Genomic DNA, 17307 nt, shown 5'->3' on the forward strand with positions numbered 1-17307 from the left:
TCTGTAATTTTGTTCTTTATAATAGTCTCTACCATTTTGCCTGGCACCGACGTCAGACTCATCGGTCTATAATTTCCCGAATCTCCTCTGGAACCAATCTTCTGGTACCACGCTGGATTTTAAGGATAAATTACATATTACTAACAATAGCTCCGCAAGTTCATTTTTCAGTTCTATCATTACTTTGGGATGAATACCATCCGGTCCAGGAGATTTGCTAAACTGCCCCATTACATCCTCTAGGTTTATAGAGAATTCATTCAGTTTCTCCGACTCGTCAGCTTTGAATACCATTTCTGGCACCGGTATCTCTCCCAAATCTTCCTCGGTGAAGACCGAAGCAAAGAATTCATTTAATCTCTCCGCTATGGCTTTGTCTTCCCTGATCACCCCTTTTACCCCTCGGTCATCTAGCGGTCCAACAGATTCTTTTACCGGCTTCCTGGTTTTATTATACCTAAAAAAGATTTTACTTCCAATGCAATCTTTTTTTCGAAGTCCCTTTTAGCCATCCTTATCAGGATGAAAGGGAAAAAACAGACAGAATGAATATGTATTAACTAGTAATATGTTTAATTATATTTTTGGTAGGGATGGTTGTCTATTGTCTACATACTTTTTAATATGGATGTTAGCATTTTGCAGTGCTTTTCTATCAAATCAATGGATTTCTTATATGTTTTTAATATAAACTTTAGTTATTATGATGTAAATCGTTCTGTTTTGCGAATACAATAAGAAACGGTATAGTAAATAAATAAACAATAAACGATCAGTGCTTTGCACTTTACTTGACATTCCTTATGCTGTTTCTTATTATGTTCACTCGGTTCCTTCTTCCATTTTCTGAAGGATTTTCTTTTAGCTCTAATAGCTTCCTTCACCTCACTTTTTAACCATGCTGGCTGTCCTTTGGTCTTCAGTCCTCCTTTTTTAATATGCGGAATTCCCACTCATCAGTGCCAACAAAGCCCATTCAGAGTGAATGCTCCAGCTAATTTTTTCAGCTTTTTGTTTTTTTTATTTGTGAGCCCTCCAGGGACAGAAAAATACCTACTGTACCTAAATATGTACGGCACCTGTAAGCCTTAAGGCTAGTGAAGTGATGTACATTCAGGTACAGTAGGCATTTTTCTGTTCCTGGAGGGTTCATAATTTAAAAAAAAAAAAAAACACAAACAGCTGACGTGGGATTTGAAGGTTGGTCCCCCAAGTCTCCGCCCACTGCTCTAACCATTAGGCTGCCCCTCTGCACTGCATTGGCCTCTGTGTGGCATTTTAAAATATGGATGTTTCTCTGCTGCTACATTGACATCTATGTCCCTTATTTTCCCTGTTCATAATTTGGATGTTTCATGGATGTTCATGCTGGACGTTTCCAGGACATGGTCGTCCATCTCACATGTAATTTAGAAGAGAATACAGCTGTTCTAAAATACATGTGAGATGGACGTCCATGGTGTACTGATGCACTGACTGGGACATCCGTTTTCTGAGTTGGACATCCTTTCTAAATTGTCACGCTACACCTCAAGTGTTGTAATTTACTTTGTCCTTAGTCTGATTCTTCCCAAGTTATAGAATGAGGAGGAAAGATTTATAAAATTACCCTCTGGAGGCTTCATGCCCTTTAGCAGCCACTGCATTAAACAGCCTACCCAATGCAGAACTCTGAGTGCTTTAATCCAGTGCCTTTCTACCCAGTCCTCAGGGCACACCCAGCCAGTCAGGCTTTCAGAATATCCCCAGTGAACATGCATGAGATAAATTTGCATACATTGCCTGCTTGGTATGCAAGTCTATCTCATGAATATTCATTATGGATTTCCTAAAAGCCTGATTGGCTAGATGTGTCCCAAGGACTGGGTTAAGAAGCACTGCTTTAGTAAACAGTGCATTATCCACCACCCAGTGAGGAAATTACTGTGGGGATGGTGTTTCTGGGAAAGAATAACAATGCCCCTTACACCTCCTCACTTTCCTGTTTAATCATTCAGCAGTTCATAGGTTTTATCCTAATTCAGTGGAGCTGTACTTAATTAGTCTTTCTGTTCACTTCCAGAGGAGTTATTTGCACTGGTGTGTGACAGAACCACCGAGGTAAAAGAAATAGTCGATAAATGCCTTCCAGGTCCGCACTGATTTACCTTGTCTTCCTCCGCCCAAGTTAAACATATGGCTACCCTTTGCAACAGACTTCTGAGAAAAATCTAATGAAGCTGTGTCACAGCTCTGTCAAGCAGGTTAGTCTTTCTTTGGCCTTGAGTAATTGCAGGAATGTTGGGACTTGTGCCTGGGCCATGAGAACGTGACCTGGGTTGATATTTAATCTACTCCAGTGCTAGGCTCCACTGGAACTGGGGGTCTGCACAGGCCTCAGGAGCAGTGTGTCAGACCTCTGCAAGCCTTCCTTTTTACCTTGAAATGGATTCGATTTGATCTATCATTACACTACTGCAGGAGAATGCTTTAATGAGACATAAACATGCACTGGAAAGGATTAAGCTGCTCTCCTTTTAACCCTTTTACTTAACTAGCTTAACAGCTCCAGTGTGGTGGGAAATACCTGGAGGAGGTAAAAGGTTACAGAGGCAATCCTGACTAGCAAACACCACAGGCTGCTAATTATTATTTTTGCAAACACAGAGAAAGAAGAGCAGAACCCCTTAGCATGCTCCATTTTCCTAGGATCGGCTGGAAGCATTTAACCAGGACAGCTACATCCAAAGGAGGAAAATGAATGATTTAAAACATAAAAACAAATCTATGGTGGACATTAAACTGCTTAGAAGAACATTTTTTTTTTTTACTGCTCTTCAGCTGTAAACTGCCATGCCCAGGACTGATTCAGAAGACTGGTAAGGAAAAGAATATCAGGATAAAGACAATTTATGGATTTACTGTCCCCTGAGAGTGTAATCTCCTGAAAAAAAAAAAAAGTGCAACAGTGTGGGAATAGGTTGCACTATTGGGATTAGTGCTCATTCTTTGTGAACAATGTGCCTATTCACAAACCCCCATATTCTAGAACCTTCGCACCTAAATGTGCCATTTGTGTACTAAGCTTATACAATGGGGCACTTATGTGCATGAATGTCACCTTTTCCGTTTATTAAGTGCTCTGCACGTGCACAGAGATATTCAACAATTTTATAAATGGCACCCAAAGGTAGGCACTGGGAAGATCTGTTCTAAACTGTATTCTGCAAAGGGTGCTCTGCATGACGTCCATTAGAGAGAACACTAGTTTAGCGCAGATCTCTCCTAACTTTGGCGCGGCACTTATGCCTGCTGAAACCTGGTGTAAATGCTGGCACACAACTAATGGCATTTGGACACATAAAATGACACTATTCTATAACATCGTGCCTAGTTTCTGGGAACACCCCTGACCTGCTCTCACCCCTCCCATGGCTACACCCCCTTTTGAATTACATACTATAAATTTAGGACGCAGGGCAGGTCCGCATGTAAATCCTAACGAGTGCCAATTAACACCAATTATTGATCGTTAGCAACTCATTGGTCAATTAGTTTGCACGTGGATCTGGGATCTGCACCCAAATTTTGATAATCTATATAGAATTCAAGGGATAGTGTATAACTGCAAGAGGGTGTTTACAGGGGGAGGTACATGGGTAGGCTATGGGGGTATCAATTATGCACTTAGGGGCTCTTTTACAAAGTGGTAATCTGGAGCTATTTCTGGCCGAATGCAGGCGCCGGTGGTAGATTCCAGCTCAAGCGCACGCTATTTCCCAGTCTAGGGAAAACTGGCCTATATTTTTGAGTGAAGCACTAACCCACTGTCAATCGGTCAGCACCATGAGCTACCTGGTTACTGCTGGGTTAGCGCGGGAGCCCTTACCACCACCTCAATGGGTGGTGGTAAGTGCTCCCCCCTGCATCAGGGGCGTAGCCAGACCTTGGCGGGAGGGGGGTCCAGAGCCCGAGGTGAGGCGCACAGTTTAGCTAGCCGACCCCCCCCCCCCCACCATTTTTGACGTCCTGCCGCCCCGATCCCCCCCACTTTCAACCCTCCCTCCCGCTGCCGACCCTCCCTCGTCGCCGCCAGGTACCTTTGCTGGCAGGGGTCCTCAACCACCACCAGCTGGTCTTCTTCAGCGCCGGTCTCCGGCACCTTCGCTGATCTGTTTCTGTCAGTCCTGACTCCTGACGTTCTGCGTGCACGTCCTGTAGGAGGCTACATACAGTATGTACACTCAGGATGTCAGGAGTCAGGAATGACAGAAACAGATCAAGTATGGCTGATGTATTTGGGAACTTAGGGAGGAAGAAGGAGGTTGGGGTCCATTACGATCTTTGGTTTTGTTGTGTTGCAGGTTCTCTGGCTTTTATGTTGGGTCGGTGGGATATGCCTTTCTTGAACAGGTTTGTTTTTAGTTCTTTCCAGAAGTTTAGGTGGTCGTATGTTGTTTTTTTACTATTTTTGGCAGGGCGTTCCATAGTTGTGCGCTTAAATAGGAAAAGCTGGATGAAGATTTAGGTATGTTCATGCCTATTTTGTTGTGTTTCTGGTTGGCAGGTCTATGAGGTCATTCATGTAATCTGGGGCTTCGCCGTAGATAATTTTGGCATGGAACACTAGGTGCGATATATAGAATCCGGCGGTTAGGGCCAAATTCGTTAAATGGTGCTGAAAAATAGGTGCTGGGAAAAATTAGCACTCAGTGCTATTCTATAAAAGGTGTTCCAGGATGTGTGCTCTTTATATCAATAGTGCCTAGTGGGGATTCTCACGCCCAGATTTGAACGTGAGGACTTACACCAATTGAAACCTAGTGTAAATTCTGATGTGCAAGTTGGGCGCAGATCTCCAGAATTCTGTAGCACTGCACACATCTTTTGTGAACGCCCCTGGCCCATTCATGCCCCTCCCATGGCCACACCCTCTTTTGGGTTGCAGGGGAAAGGAGTGCCAATTAACATCAATAATTGCCTGTTAACAGCTAATTATTGATTAATGGTTCGTTACCTAATGTATTTGCGAAGGTTTGGGTGCCCAACCATTTGTAGAATCAGGGATTAAAGAATGAATCTGCTGACAATTCAAAACTGGACATAGAGAAGGTTTTTTTTTTTTTTTCAAAGAGGTGATGGTCCATAAAATGGCATCCTCGCTCTTCCAGGAAAGTATAGAATAACGTGAACGAGAAGAAAAAGGAGACTGAGAACAAGGGCAAAAAGAGCACCACAGAGCCGAAAATGGCAATGCTGATAGTCAGAGACATCTAGGCAGTATTACTGCTTTACGGCAAATCAAATGGGAAGCGATTTATCAGGTCTTAGCTACGTATAACATATCCCACTGCTAACTTACCACACAGTGTCTGAACTCAGCATCCATACCTCCCTGTCTTTTCCATTCTAAATAACCTGAAATGCAAGAGAAAAGAGGTTTTGTTGTAGGGTAAGGAACTGGAATACCCATCAGGTAAGGTACTGATTAACTGCCTCCTTGCTCTAGGAATGTCAATGACTTCCACATCTCCAATGCTATATTATCAAAGGACAAACTGTTCCTTTTCACTGCCACTCCTCATCTCACTTCCAATTATGCCGCTAATGGAGACCAATGACCTGCTTTGAAAGTCTTTCTCCTGACCAAACATATTGGAGGTGTTTTACTGCCTTCCTGTTGCCAGACATGAGCAACAACTGCATCCAAACCCAGTACAAAAATATGCATTTTGCCTTGCTGTGGGAAATTGTTGAGAGACTGGGGATTTATCTCTTCCATCTTTTCACATCAAGCTAAGAATAAATTCTAACCTTTGAAGACATATTGCACAAACTTTGTGCAAAAAAAAAAAAAATCCTTGCATATAACCCTGAGATTCTCATGGCAGAGCAGAAGCAAACAGAACAGTGTTAATACAGCACACAAACAACCTGACAATCATGCTTGACTTGCTCAAAAGTATAAAGAGAATAGAATTTCCCTTGATTAACTGTGTTCAAAGATAAACAACATTTAATATAAAAACAAGCCAATGAGATGGGTATGGAGGGTCTAGTGGGATGCTACCAGGGTTGTCAGAAGGATTGGCTGAAACGGGCATCTGCCTGGAGCACCAGAGATTCTAGCTTATATTTTCTGAGGCGGACTCTGACAGACTGCATCATCTGAGGAAGACAATGTCATGGCTGGTTACTCCACCAGCCTTTTATCACTGGAGACATGGGCTCAGAACGCACTGAAAAAACCCCCCATAAACAACCCTGTAGGGCTTGTATTATAGTCCATGTCAACCTTTGGCACATACCACAAAAACCAACCTATAATTGTTAACTTGTGCCTGGGACAAGCTTAGGAGTGGATGCCAGAGTTACTTTCGATCAGGATTGGGTAACACAACACTGCAGTATGGAGACTCTTTCATTCCCAGAGCTATTTATGTAAAATTCACCCACCAGAAAAGAACAGCAGGTTTTCTCTTATTCTACATAGCATAGAATTAGTACTTTTTTTTCCCTTTTCTCCTCATGTTCCCCACCATTGCACTGCTTAGGCAATAAAGTTTGCATGATGAACTAGCAGGAATGCTGACATATTTATCTTATTGAAATTCATCTTGAAGTTTATTCCCACAAAATTCACCAGTATTATCATGACAATGGGCCTTATAAAGGGAAAGGGGATGGGATTTGATATACCTCCTTTCTGTGGTTCCATATTAAATATAGATAGCTATTTTGTACCTGAGGCAATAGAGGGCTAAGTGACTTGCCCAGTCACAAGATGCTGCAGTGGGAACTCAACTCAGTTCTCCTTGTTTGTAGGCCACTGCCCTAACCACTAGGCTTCTCCTCCACTGGTGAGCAAATTTGCATACTTATGTTCCAATAAAACTTCATGCGTTTATAGGTCTATATTAACTATATCATTACTTCAAGAATGAAGCGGAAACATCTCTGCAACATATTCATAGTAAAAGGCCTACCCCAACGACCCCACGTAACCCTCTTCACCTACCAACACAGCATGACTATGATCGAACAGGACATCACACAATCTTCATCCATTCCGACCCTCCACTTACATGGTGCTTAATTTCTGAGAACACTCCTGATCCACCCATGCCCTTCTGTTGGCCACGCCCCTTTCAGAGTTGTGTGCTATGAAATTTATTTATTTTATTTGTTGCATTTGTACCCCATATTTTCCCACCTATTTGCAGGCTCAATGTGGCTTACATAGAACCGTGAGGCAATTGCCTTTCCGGTATGACAAATACAGAGTGATATTATGGTATAATAAAGTGCATGTGTGACAGACGCGTAAGGGAATAGAAAGGAGGAAGCGTTAAGTTCAGTCCAGTTTGAGTATTAGTGTTGTTGTGTTGCAGGATTCAGGTGTTTAAGTTGGGTTGTTAGGGTATGCCTTTTTGAACAAGATAGTCTTTAGTGATTTCTGGAAGTTTGGTAGGTCCAACGTTGTTTTTGTGGCATTTGGTAGTGCATTCCAGAGTTGTGTGCTTATAAAGGAGAAGCTGGATGCATAAGTTGATTTGTATTTGAGACCTTTGCAGCTTGGGTGGTGAAGGTTTAGGAATGAGCGTGTTGATCTTGTTGTGTTTCTGGTTGGTAGATCTATGAGGTTTAACATGTATCCCGGGGCTTCGCTGTAGATTTATTTATTAGATGATTTTATGAACCAGAGTGCAGATTTTGAAAGCAATACGTTCTTTGATTGGGAGCCAATGCAGTTTTTCTCGTAGGGGTTTGGCGCTTTCGAATCTCGTTTTACCAAATATAAGCCTGGCTGCGGTGTTTTGAGCAGTTTGGAGTTTAGGCATGTAGATTATAGAATAGGGCATAGGGCAGATCCATGTGTAATTCCTAATTACTGCCCATAATTGTTAAGGCCACTAATTGATTGTTCACTCTTAATTGACTGATTAGTTTATGCGCAGATCTGGGATCTGTGCTCAAATAAGGGGTGACCTTTACAGAATCCAAGGGTTTAATGCAGAAGTAACAATCCTAACTTTAAATCAGTGATTCCTAATAGAGTCAGTGCATACAAATCATCTCAAAATATTCATCATGGACATCCTGAAAACATGAGTGGCTGGGGATTCCCCAGGATAAGTTTCAGAACCACTGCTTTAATGGATAACTTATCTGTAGAAAGTTATATGGATAAAGATATACAGATAACTGTATAAAGAGGCCTAACTAAATATTCACATAAAGATATACAGATAACATCCATATATGTTTAAGTGGCGACCACCCTGCTGAATATTGACTTCAATGTATGCAAATGACAATATAGGAAAAGAGTCTGGGAGCATTATGGAATGTGAGGCAAACTCGCTCAATGACAGCTTATGGTTTCCAGCTGTGTAGTCATGTTTCAGTATGAACCTCACAATGTTGCTTTGTTCCTTCCATTCATTATATATATAAAACAGTACTAAGCATCTTACAATAAATACACAGTTTGTAAAAGAACAGTGAAAAATGAATGAGAAGGATGAAAGTTAAATAAGGGGGAAAAAATGTCAGTTTGTTTTTAGATTGTTGCCCTTTTTCTGATTTCCGGATGTTTTTTGGTTTGTTTCACATATTTTTTTTTTGTTAATAAAAACGTCTTATCATATGCAAAGCAACTGTACTCTGTTAATTTCTAGGTTAACATGCATTAAATCAATTTTGCTTGCACTTGTTTTTTAAGGCACATAAATGAACTGAATACACAGTAACAAATTTACCCCCCTATTTACTAAGCCATGCTAGTGGCTGCCGTGTGGCAATGCTGACGCAACCCATTCACTTTGGGCTTTGTTGGCTTTGCTGTACAGCAGCCGCTAGTTCGGCTTAGTAAACTCTGTCTTATTTACCATCCCTTTTCTAATAATTCCTAGCATCCTGTTTGCTTTTTTGGCCTCCGCTACACACTTTTCACAGATCGCATGTGTTTTGACAACTTTGAGTAGTTTTGTGTCATCTTCAAATTTAATCACCTCACTTGATCCGATTTCCAGATCATTTATGAATATGTTACATAGCACCGGTCCCAGTGACAGATCCCTGCAGCACTCTACCATTCACTATCCTCCATTGACAGAAATGGCCATTTAACTCTACCCTCTGTTTGCTGTCCAACAACCAATTCCTAATCCACAAAAGAATATTGCCTTCTATCCCATGACTCTAATTTTCTCAGGAGTCTCCCATGAAGAACTTTGTCAAAATCTTTCTGAAAATCTAGATACAGTACATTGACTGGCTTATCTTTATCCACATGTTTATTCACATCTTCAAAGAAATGATGCAGATTGGTGAGACAAGACTTCCCTTGGCTGAACCCATGCTGACTCTGTCCCATTAAGCCATGTTTGTCTATGTGTTCTGTCATTTTATTTATTTAATTTATTTATTAGGATTTATTTACCGTCTTTTTGAAGGAATTCACTCAAGGCGATGTACAGTAAGAATAGATCAAACATGAGTAATAGGCAATTACGGCAGTAAAAATATTCAAATAACAATACAAAGTATGGCATGTTTATACTACTTACTTTTATTCTTTATAATAGTTTTCACTATTTTGCCCGGCACTGAAGTCAAGCTTATCGGTCTGTAATTTCCCGGATCGCCCCTGGAACTATTTTTAAAAATCGGTGTTAGTTGGCCACCCTCCAATCTTCAGTAAATGACACCAGCTGCATGCATTATAGCAGGACATGTTTATCCACTCTTACCCTAGCCAAGATAATGTTCAAACACCTTTCTGACCTCCTTTGCAACTCTCTTTAAGTAGTCCCTTATTTTCTTACTCCTGTTACTCTATTTTATCTATCTACTAGGAAAAAATGCCCGTTTCTGAGCGCAATGAAACGGGCGCTAGCAAGGGGCTCCCTCCCTCCAACCCTCTGAGCTACTTGCCTTGTTCGGGGTTCACGTTCACCTCGCGTTTCGGCCCTCGAGTGTTATAGCTCCGCCCTCGACGTCATGACGTTTTGACGCAAGGGCGGTGCAAACACTCCAGGGCACACCGGATATCTCGGGCGCCTCAACTTCCGTGGAGGCTTCAGAACGTTGGGTTGCCTTTTATATAGAGAGATATGTTCCATCTTTGCTTACACCCTATGCTGTCTATTAAAATGTTTTGTTGTGTATTGTGTTAACATTGTAATGTAACATACTGTGCCATACTTTGTATTGTTGTTTGAATATTTTTACTGCTGTAATTGTCTGTTGCTTATGTTTGACTATTCTTGCTGTACATAAATCCTAATAAATAAATAAATATAGACAATGAGCTTCACTTTCCTTATTGTAAACCGCTATGAATCCTTTATGGAAAATGGGTGGTATATAAGACTCCAACAGAATAGAATAGATCACTAATAGTAAATCAGCAATTTCATGTTGGGACTTCCTCCCCCCCCCCCCCCCCCCCCCCCCGAGTTTATGGACTCTTCTGCAACATTCCTAGCTAATCTGGGCAGTGGAAGGCTTGACCCATTGGCCTGAACCCAGGAACTCTGGAAGTGCATAGTTCTGTCACAGGACCAGCAAATACACATGGTGGTCCTCCCCTTTCCCATTTTAAGAACTTTCTCCACACCAGGGGGCCAACTAGTGTAGGATCAGTACAGGATGCATTTAGCTCAGCCAGAGGCTGGCTTTTCTCTGGGGGCAACTCTTTGTTATAAGTACTGTTTGGATCTTTTAAGACATCAGATTCTCCATTTTCCCACCTCACCCTTCTTTTAACATAATTACATAATCCAGTGGAATCCAGCAAACAAAAGCTTCTTGGCAGCCCAGATGCTATTGAATTTGAGAGATAGGCAATCAGCAAGTGAAGAGTCCTGGGGAGCTGGTATTTCTGAGCAGACTGACAATCCAAGATGGATGCAGGTGGGGTTATCTGTAGAGTCAGGGCAGTCAGAGAGAAGCTAAACTCTCCTGCAGACACAGTCAACAGACACTCCGAAGATAATGAGGGGCTTAAGGAATTCACTCTTATGTTAGTGCACTAGATCAGTCTCTCTGCTGGAAACTTAGCACATATACCAGATGGAAATACAATATACTGCTCTCTTTATAATATGATCCTCTGGAAGGCATTCTGAGTACTGTAAAGCAGTGTTAAAATAAGATTGATTATTTGGAGGGAGGGGTTGCTTAAGAGTGTTGTAATCTGTAACCTATCAAAAGTGTTCTTTTATCAGAGAGCTTGTATTTGGCGTGTGAATATCTAAGGCAGAAGCATCCCCTCATCCCGAGCTGTTCATCACAGACCATTTCACAATCTTTCTGTGTCGGAGACCCGAGAGAAGCGTATCGCGTGAATATTCCATGGAATAAGGGTCACATACGTTGGTATCACTTGTGTCTTTCCTGTGTTTTCAACTGCAAATAAAAATTCTTTATAGGCCTATTGCATTAGACTTCTGGGCAGCTGAAAGGATGCTGTTAAGATGGCCATCCGGTTTCCCTAGCAGTGATTTGCCTACTTTTGGTGGATGTGCACAGAGATCCCCACTTGGACCGGACTGTCTCTTTTCCTTTCAATATAGCGCCACTGCCTTTCAGAGCTGAAGCTGCCGGTCTGGGAAGGTCATTCCAATGCCTTCTCCTAGATTTGATGGACTCATCCTCACTACTATTTTAGACTGGAATTGCCCCTCAGTGCTAATTTCCAGCTTCTTGCCACTAGGGCCCATCTGTGCCAATCCACTGCTTTTTTGAATTCTGTTACCATTTTTGTCTGGGAGGGTACTGCAGACGAGTAGCCTAGTGGTTCGAGCACTGTTTTGACAACCAAGAAATCCCAGTTCAAATCCCACTAATGCTCCTTGGGATCTAAGACAAGTTACTTAACCCTCCTTTGCCTCAGGTACCGACTTTAATTGTAAACTCTGGGCTCAGAAAAATGCCTACTGTACCTGAATATAACTTAGTTTGTGTTACTATTGATAAAAATGTGAGCTAAAATCAAGTAGATCAATAAACCGTTGAAGTAATACAAATATCAGCAACAAAAAAAAAAAAACGATTGCTGCCTCTCTCCAGATATTCAGGGGCCCTTTTACTAAGCCACGTACGCGTGTCCTACGGGCGTCGATTTTGAACTACCACCTGGCTACCGCGTGGCCCAGGTGGTAATTTCATTTTATATGTGTGCCCACTAGGTGCGACGGAAAATTTCCGGTGTGCAGCACTAACCGTAGACCATTACCGCCTAGTTAACGTGTGAGACTTTACCGCTAGGTCAATAGGTGGCAGTAAGGTCTCAGGCCCAAAATGGACATGCACTGATTTTTATTTTGCTGCACGTCCATTTGTGGCCAAAAAAAAAAGGCCTTTTTTGCAGGTGCGCTGAAAAATGGGCTTGCGCGCGTCCAATACACGTGTCTATACCAGCACAAGCCATTTTTCGGTGTACCTTAGTAAAAGGACCCCTTAGTCACTTATACAGCTCAGGAATTCTGCAGAATAGAGAACTGGCTATATTATTGGGTTCCACTGAAGAATCCAGGATCCTAAATAAGGGTAAATTCTCAAAAGATGCCAGGATGATACACACTAACCCCTGGATTCGATATATGGTGTATACATTTGAGCGCCAAAATTTAGGTGCCCTTACGAGATGTGTGTGCAAATTAATTGGCTAACAAACCAACTAATGTCAAGAATTGGGTGCTAATTATTCATGTTAATTGGCACCCATTAAAATTCGCACCACATCTGGCTGCATTCTATAGCATGGTGCCTAACTGTAACAGCAGGTAACTCAAAACGCATGATAGGAAGGACATGGGTGTGCCAGGGGCATTCCAAAAAGTTACACATGCTGTTAGAGAATATTGTGTCAACGCACCTAACAGGCACCAGCATTTATATCAGATTTCAGCAGGCATAAGTCTGGCACCAAAAGTTAGGCATTGGAATTGGCGCTGTATAATTCTTTAAATGGGGGACCCTTCAATTTTGGGGGTGAACACTTCCCTCACAAAAGTTAGATTTTTCTAAAATTAGCATTCAGAACACTGAAGTGCTGAGTTCTGATCTGGGGGACTTCTTACTACTACTATTGCTACTTATCATTTCTATAGCGCTACCTCTTGTGACCTTTTATATGGGTACCCAGGAAGTGCTTATTTCTGTCACCCAATGGAATTCTCAAACCTATCTTTTGATCTTTTGAGATTCTAAAATGAAGCCCTTAAGCTTTTTTTTTTTCCCCTGAAGGGGAAATTTTTCAGCTGGAGTGGAGGAGGGGCCTAGTGGTTAGACTGGTGGACTTTGGTCCTGGGGAACTGGGTTCGATTCCCACTGCAGGCACAGGCAGCTCCTTGTGACTCTGGGCAAGTCACTTAACCCTCCATTGCCCCAGGTACAAATAAGTACCTGTATACAATATGTAAGCCGCATTGAACCTGCTATGAGTGGAAAAGCGCGGGGTACAAATGAATATAAATAAATGTTCAGAGATGGTTAAGGAGTCCTTTTACAAAGCTGTGGTAGTTTGGGCATGTGAAATTGCTGCACACCAAGGTCACGTTTTACTGCAGCCAGAATCTGTGTTATTTTAAACAGAAGTCGTAAATAGCCATGCACAAATAAAAATAAAAAGGTTTTGTTCCTGTACATAGGCCATTTTTTTTGGATTGTCCATTTTTTGTGTTTGCTCACACTACTTGCATTGTACTGTAGCAACTCTTTCCTGTTAGCCACACTGAACCCAAACTTGTTTGGGATAATGTGGTAGATTTTACTCACACCTTTTTCAGTTGTAGCTCATGGTGAGTTACATTCAGGTACACTGGATATGTCTCTGTCCCAGGAGGGCTCACAATAAATGTCTTAAATAAATAAATACATACATGCATACATAAATAAACAAAAATATTGGGGCACGGCAATTTAGTGCCTGAGTCCTTACTGCCACCTATCCAGCAGGCGGTAAGCGCTCACTCGCTAACCCGGCAGTAATCGGCACAGCGCATGGCGATGGCTGATTACTGCTGGGCACTCCTACACTGTACCCCTGTGCTAGAGAATTGAAAAATATTTTCTGGCGTGGGAAACGCCATGTAACAAACACAAAACTACCAGAGGAAATGTGGGTGTACCTCATGTTGGTGTGTTGTTTTGCTGTGGGCTTGTAGCCCTACCTCTGCTTTGTAAAAAGCCTCTAAGTGATTTGTGTGCAAAGGACAGAGCTCAGACTCTCCATGAGGTTTCTGTTCTTCACTCTTGATGTTTTCTCTTCTTTGATGTTTTACAACAAGGCATTATTTTCTTGGTTTCATGAAGAATATAACAGGTTGGTGGTATCTTTTATTCTTCAGTATGGCGTCACTGTCATTTTGGTACTCACCATTGTGTTATGTGACAAAAATTGGATTGACTTTCACTCGGGACATGGTATTAATAGATTTTATGACCTGGTTAATATAGAAGTTCTCTTTTGTTGGGAATAATGACTTAGATGATATTAAGGTTTCAATGTGAGAAGGACACTAGGTTTACGGTGCAGAGTAGTATGTTTTTAACCTATTGCTTTTCGCATGAAATAAAATAACTTGCTCTTTCTTGTTTCTTGAGTTTGGTTTTTTGAAGGCTATGGGCTGGAAGTACTATGGCGATTCTCGCACATCTGCTACAAGAAGAGCACTAAGCACAGTCGATCATTGGGGTGTTTTGTTGTCATTCATATTAAACTATTTATTTATTTATAAAATGCATAACCCACTTATAACTAAACAGCTCACAATTTTTTTTGTTACATTTGTACCCCGTGCTTTCCCACTCATGTCAGGCTCAATGCGGCTTACATGGGGCAATGGAGGGTTAAGTGACTTGCCCAGAGTCACAAGGCAGCTCCTTGTGACTCTGGGCAAGTCACTTAAACCTCCATTGCCCCATGTAAGCCGCATTGAGCCTGCCATGAGTGGGAAAGCACGGGGTACAAATGTAACAAAAAAAAAAAAACTTACATAAAACCCCCCCAAAAATAAAAACCACATTAATACAAAACTAAGGGGCCCTTTTACTAAGGTGCGCCTAAAAGTGGCCTGCGCTGATGTAGGCATGTGTTTTGGACGCGAGGTGGTCCATTTCCTCAATGCGCCTAGAAAAAAGGCATTCTTGTTTGTGTCGGAAAATGGACGTGTGGCCAAATTAAAACCATCGCACATCCATTTTTGGCTTGAGAGCTTACTGCCACCCATTGACTTAGCGGTAAGGTCTTATGTGCTAACTACGCGGTAAGCGTTCAATGCGCATCAACTGCCGATTACTGCTGGGTAAGCACCATGCGGTAGAAAACAGAAAATATTTCTACCACGTGTTTTGGGCGCCCACCAAAAATGGAATTACCACTCGGGGCACATGGTAACTGGGCAGTAGTGCCAATTTGATGTGCGTTGGACGCGTGTAGGCACCTACGCGCTTTTAGTAAAAGGGCCCCTAAATACATTAACATAATATGACCCCAACAATAGCATCTACATACTAAGAAATCTTCATCAGTTCCTCAAACTGCAGTAAAGTTATACATCATCTCATAATCACATACTTGAAATAATTTCTTAAACTGCAGTAGGTTTGTACACAGTCGCATATACCCAGGGAGCTTATTCCACAATAATGGACCAGCTGCTTGCTTTATTTATTTATTTATTGCATTTGTATCCCACATTTTCCCACTTTTTGCAGGCTCAATGTGGCTTACAGCATGCCGCAGTGGCGATCGCCATTTCCGATATGAGGAATACAAAATGGTATTGCATTAAGTACATAGATGGTAGAGTAAATCACAAATTAAATTAGATAATTAGTTCATTTCAGCGTGAGAAATGAGGTGGAAGAGTATTAGCGGTCATTAGTGACAGAGTTATTGAAGCAGTCAGGTGTAGAGAGTTCGGTTTTGTCTAATTCTGGAAGAGTTTCGTTGTCTGGTATTTAGGATGGATCATTGTGGTATGCCTTTTTGAACAAGTTGTTTTTTAGTAATTTTCGGAAGATTGTTAGGTTGTTTAGTATCTGCATAATGTATATTATTCAATACGGAAACAGAAAGCCATTTCACATTTTCTGATCTTAACTGACGGAGTGGCTTATGTAACTGCACTGCATGTGGCAAGTACCAGGGGACAGCCTGATATAATGTTCGGTGAACCAAAGTCAAAATTTTGTACTGTTTTCCATATGAGACTGGTAAGCAATGCAACTGCTTCAACATGGAGTTATATGAGCAAATTTGGTACTTCCCATTATCATCCGTGCTGTTGAATTTTGAATCGCCTGTAAAGCTTTGCAATGTGCCTTGGTAATACATAAGTGCAATACATTGCAATAGTCAATTTTTGTTAATATCAAATACTGTATAACCATTCTGAAATCATAAGCACAAAGCATTGGCCCAACCTTTATAGAATACTGGCAAAGCATGCAGGTCAGGCCTAACTTTGGGTGCCAGACTTATGCCTGATAGAAACAGGTGTAAGTCCAGTGCCCAAAGTTAGGCGTGAACTGGCACTATTCTATAACTTGGTGCCCAACTTTTGGGAACACCCATGACCCGCCTGTGGCCCTCTGTGGACTAAGGGTGCCGCCACAGTACTTTGCAAGTTCCTGCCCAGAAATACAAGCCCCTCTGGGAAGGGAGAGGAGAAGTGGATACTACTCAAGCTTTTGCTGGGCAGACTTCTACGGTCTGTGCCCTGATCGAAGATGAAGTAGACTTTGATGGGTTGGAGTGGAGCTTTTCAGGGGCTATGATAACAACTTCAGAAATTTTAGAACAAGGGAAAGGGAAATGGGACTTGATATACCGCCTTTCTGAGGTTTTTTTTTTGCAACTACATTCAAAGTGGTTTACATGTATTCGGGTACTTATTTTGTACCAGGGGCAATGGAGGGTTAAGTGACTTGCCCAGAGTCACAAGGAGCTGCAGTGCGAATTGAACTCGGTTCCCCAGTTCCCCAGTGCCAGGTAGACTTCTACGGTCTATGCCCTAAAAAAGGCAAGGATAAATCAAGATCAGGTACACATATGAAATATCACATACCATATGTAATAAGTTTATCTTGTCGGGCAGACTGGATGGACCATACTGGTCTTTATCTGCCGCCTTCTACTATGTTACTATGTTTTATTCCCTTTTGGGTTGTGCATGGGAAAAGTTAGGTACTACGTTATACAATAGCATGTAGGGGAGATCCATGTGCAACTTCAATCAAGCACCAATTAAGTGACCATTTGGTACGCATTACCTCATTAAGTTGTACGATGATCTCGGGTCTGCTCTCAAA

General features: G+C 41.8%; 1 long non-coding RNA gene across 1 annotated transcript in view; it reads left to right on the forward strand.

Annotated features, from left to right (window-relative positions):
- Window positions 1-2395: 2395 nt before the first annotated feature.
- The window catches only part of LOC115468767, a 31971-nt gene continuing 17059 nt past the window's right edge, over window positions 2396-17307 (forward strand). Inside the window, exon 1 of the long non-coding RNA XR_003941916.1 lies at window positions 2396-2858. This is a non-coding gene — a long non-coding RNA (uncharacterized LOC115468767). The remainder of the gene's footprint in view (window positions 2859-17307) is intronic.

This window comes from Microcaecilia unicolor, chromosome 4 (assembly GCF_901765095.1).
Source record: "Microcaecilia unicolor chromosome 4, aMicUni1.1, whole genome shotgun sequence".
Taxonomy (NCBI): Eukaryota; Metazoa; Chordata; class Amphibia; order Gymnophiona; family Siphonopidae; genus Microcaecilia; species Microcaecilia unicolor.